Below are 5,069 nucleotides of genomic sequence, written 5' to 3'. Positions count from 1 at the left end.
ACAAATCAAAGATCGCCCCTAACATGAAAATCCAATGCGATTTTCTACTTCCCTTTTTGACCCAACATTCCAAGTATATTATTAAATGGTTAGTTGTCTTGCTTCTTCCTGACAACCTACCATGCGTATTTTCTTGCTTGACCTCCTGAATCCGGGTTAGTCTACAATACGTTGGCCATTCATTCACTTATATGTACAGCACATGTAAGTAATTTTTTTGTATTTTCAAGTAATGCTTTTTAGATCATTTGCTTGAATTATAAGAAAATTAATTGAAATGTTTCACGTAAATACATGTATATGCCATGCATACATACATACATATACATATATATATATATATGTTAAGTGATTATATGGTAGGATTTCCACCTGAATCAATCTAATTTGGAACTGATAAATGTCCAATTTATCCTACCAGGCTACCACCCGTACGTTATCCTAGATTTTTTTTTACAATGAAATCCTAATATTATGAAACCTGTGCATGATAAATCTATGAAACATAGGAGCTGGGGCTCTAGTTCTTCCAGCATTTTGAAAAGACATCTTTGAGAAAAGTTAAATATTTATTCAATTACCAAAAACCCAAAAACCCTAGAAACCCTAAAATCAGTACATGTTGACTATGCCAATCAGGCAGCATGAGAAGCTGGGATCGAGCAGATATATGCACGTGCATAATTAGGTGAGAGGGGGCCAAGCTCCAAAGAGGACCACAATTGACAGCGCGAGAAGACTAATTTTAAGAAGTTACGAGCAATCTAGAAAGCCTAGAATTAATCATGATGCATGAATGCGGACTCTACATATATGGATCTGAATTTATTAAATCCGAGAAAAATAATACTATGAAATAACGCTCTAATATTATGTTGATTAATGGTGGAAATCCTGCATCCTGAAAAGAGACTTATAAGAAAAGAGTGCCTAACTCTCCTTATATTATTTAACTAATGAATTCCTCGTTCAGTGGAAACTTCAAAAATTAATTCATTTCTCTTTTCCTCTTATTGTTATTTTTTTACCCGAATCTCGAATCTCTCTTATAATCGAACACAAATTTTGCTTTAATCTAAATTCTTGTGAATTTGAATTTTATTTGGTAGTTTGGGTATAACTTAGACGGAGCAGCCGTCGAGCCAGATCACAAGAGAAAAGAACATATTATTAGGAATACAAAGGTATCTAATAATACATGGAAATGAGGTGAGTTAACGTTTAGATAAAATAAGCCACACGAGCTTGAGGCTTAACGGTGATCTTCCAATATCAAATCAAAGAGAATGTATCGTAGTAGTGTAAGTTTTTACCTGATAAGTTAAAAGTTTTATGGTTTAATACTCGTTGTGAAATTACATGTCCCAATTTATTATCTATTATGATTTCTATATCATGGAACGTCATTTGTAATGGAAAATTGATCTTCCAATAAACTTCACTTGCGTGTAGAGTTTAATTGAAACTTACTAGAAATACTTGTGACGATGACTAAATTGACGCAAAAAAGGGGTTTAGTTTCAGTGATTGAAAAAAAAAAGAAAGAGAAGATATAACGGAAGCATCCAAGAAAATAAGGAGAAAATTAGAGGAACCCGAAGCAAGTAGATTTTAGGCCAAACTTGTCCTCGTTCGACGACAAGATATGTCATGGAAAGTGGAAGGGCGCAAGTTTCTATTTGGTCTAAAAATCAGTTCCACGTTTCTATCATCGATTGGCGACATGAAGGAGAAAATCAAAGGTGGCAAGGCTGGTCGGGACGCTGTCTTCTGCGTTGGATTCAAAGTCTGATTTGTTTCGGAATTTGCCAATCACATGCAGGAAAGATCAATTCAAAGCCCTTCATGAGACTTATCAACATTCCGTTTTGGTTCATTAATACTTGAGGGCCACCAACAGGGTCTCCAGCTACAACTTCCCGGAACTCCAACAAGAAAGCGGTCCGACAAATCCTGGGTCACTATCCAATAGTGACGTCCGCTTCTCCATTTGAGGCCCACAACCCCCCAAACCAGCACTGGTCAGTAGCGGTTTCCCCTTGTTTTATGTTCTTTTATAGACTTTTTCTTTCCTCCACGACTAAGGTGAGTCACGCACACACCCGCGGACGAACCATCGGCGGTTCCTATTCTCCTCGTGGCTAAGAGGGTCACGGACCGAGAGCCCAACCCTTTCCGGTGGTGCCACCAACTCTCGGGTCTTCCTCTCCACTCGAGACCTCACTAGTGACCTCCTACCTCTCGGCTTCTACATAGCCTTGAGACCACTCTCGGCTCCTCTATCCCTTCTTTTGTAGGTCTCATTGTCAGCACCCCATTTTGGCTCATCAGTTCAGGCAACACCTATTAACAGCAATTCAGATTACGACTTGAACATCGATATAGAAGAGGGCTCGACAGAATAGCAAATTGTTATTCATTCTCAAGTCAACAAAGATAAGCAAATGATTCAAGCATATGACAGAAGAACATATAGAATCATCCAACAACATACAGAGCAAATAGACAGCTCAGACAGCATCCAAATCGGCATTTTCAGAATACATCGCCGACAGTGCTATTTTCCACTGGTCCGCTCGACCATCAGAAGATAGTCAATATTGGAATTCAAAAATTCCTCGTGACGTCAAACAGATGAAAAGTGTCTTCGAACACATTTCGCAGATCAACTGCTCCATACAGAGCAATTTCAGAATACAGACAACTTTTTAGTGGAAGTCCAAAAATGCTGGTTCATCCAAGAAAAGTTAATGCTCGATGTCAAATACAGTCATGTCTAACAATTATGCATAGTATGATCATTGCTTCAAACTATCTTTTAGAAGTCATACAGACTCCTCTAATGACTCCCGAACGACAGAACAATCATACATTTCAAAGGAAAACCTTATTCGAAGACTGGTCTGATAGAACATCGGCAAACCAAGTTAGCCATGCATTGCCCAGAAAACTGCAGCGAACATATGCAATTGGGCAAATCAGACAGTAATATCTCTTTCAATTTCCCCGAGTGACCTCCGAAGAGCAGAAAAGTCCGTTTTCAACGGAAATTCATAAACGGAGGTCCTTTTCGTGGAAACTTGACGTCGCATGGTTGGTAAACCCAGTGCTACTCATCTCAACGCTCAACGTGAAATCCTCAGACAGAATCTCACAATCTATCTAGACCCTCAGAATACCTTTTTAGAGTTTCAGATGCAATTTTTTAGTCCTTCGAGCCTAGTTCTTAACGAATAGAGATTACAGTGATCTCCGGTCTGCCCAAGCAACTCAGAAAGCATTTTGAGAGATTCAGCTTCGGACTCTTAGGACGTTTTCGGCTTCACATTGGCAGAACAGGCTTAAGGGTTGATTGTTCCGTCTAATTGACAATGCACGTCAAAACGACCAATTCTGAATGTAGACACAAGATGCACATAAAAAAACGACTAACTTTGCTCTAATTGCCTGAAATGAGCAAAACCGGCTTTTGAGCCCAAAAACCACGTGAACATTTTTTTGGGTAAAAGGGGTGACTTCAGGCTCATTTGAACCGTTTTCGCGTGCACATTGACAATTCAATGTTCATTTTAGCAACGAACCTCGAACACGCAATCAATCGAAACCCGAACTTTGTCCCGAACTTCCCTCAATGGCCGTGGGACCCATGGGTTGCCATAGGGCAGCCATGACTTGCCCAATGCCGTCCTCTCCTTTTGGCTTCTTCAAGCCAAGAAGACAACTTGCCTTTGTCTTCCTTTTGCAAAATATCTAAGTGTTTCAATTCAACACTCCAACTTCTCATCCAAGCCATTAATGTTTCTTATCTCTTCTCCATCAATGCCACTTGCAAGAATATCTTCTTCCTTCATTAAGCAAATTCAAATCCCTTAAGCCTTGCCTTAATGAAGCTTTTCTTCACTTAATTGTCATTAAGCTTTGCATATATATTGCATCTATGTCATTAACTTAATCACAACTCACCACATGCTATCTCTCTAGCATTTCTCACTCTTCAAGAAGCTCTCAACTCCCCTTTAGTTCCAGCAAAAATCGCAGCAAGCAAGGGCAAGCAAAAACAAAGCAAAATCCTCAAAAACTTAAGTCGGAATCATGGTATTTACTATCCCGGCATAAATCCAAACTTCACCAAACTTCATATCCCACGTGTTTTCGATCCCCTCTATCCATTTCCGGGCTTAGATTTTAAGTTTGAAACCTCTAACCCAACGGAACAGCCACCATGTTAGACTGAATTGCAGCATGATTCATATCCATAGCGGACAAACGATTGTGGATAACATCATCCCTATTGGACTTGGTGGATGATATTCCACTGTTAGTCTACATGAAAGAAATATAAATATTAGAAAAAGGAGCAAGCACAACAAGATTTCTACATCAATAAAAATTAATAACATACAACTGAAGTAGGAGTGCTCGAGTTTGATCTGCTGAGATCAAACCTCCCATTGGGTGAAAATTACGTAGAACTTCTTCTGCTGGCCATGGTAGATGTGAGATTTCAAAGAACATTGATTAGAAGTAGTTTGTCATCTATGCGTGCTTTTCCATAGGCAGTATCCATTGATTTAATGAGATTCAAATATGACAGTTCTTTTTTCCCCACAAATATGACAATTAAAATCAACAAAAAAAGGCCGCTAATAAAAAAGGATATCTCGTTGCGCTAATAATCGAAGAAAAAGAAACTTGTTACTGCCACCATTAACAGAGGCCGCCATTAAACGACAAAGCACCAGTAGCTCCGACTGCCATTACATTTAGAAAAGTTAAGGTTACTGTTATATGGAGTTGGCGATCGCAGAACTATTGTTAATGAGGTATACATTATCGTTGCTTTTGTAACCGTCACTGGCAGCAGAGGCAGCGGTCATTCGCCAATGCGGGTATAAACAGTTCGACTTCTGATCAAATTATTGGCTATATTATAACCGCCATCTTGAATCGTTCGATTTAGCAAACCGGTTTAATTGCATTGTTCAAGTCTCTATCGTGACATGCCTCGTCAACAGACTGATTTGCCAAAGTGATATTAATACATGGAGGGAAAGTGTATATAAAAAAGA

Source organism: Punica granatum, chromosome 2 (genome assembly GCF_007655135.1).
Source record: "Punica granatum isolate Tunisia-2019 chromosome 2, ASM765513v2, whole genome shotgun sequence".
Lineage (NCBI taxonomy): Eukaryota > Viridiplantae > Streptophyta > Magnoliopsida > Myrtales > Lythraceae > Punica > Punica granatum.
This window is presented reverse-complemented; position numbering follows the sequence as displayed.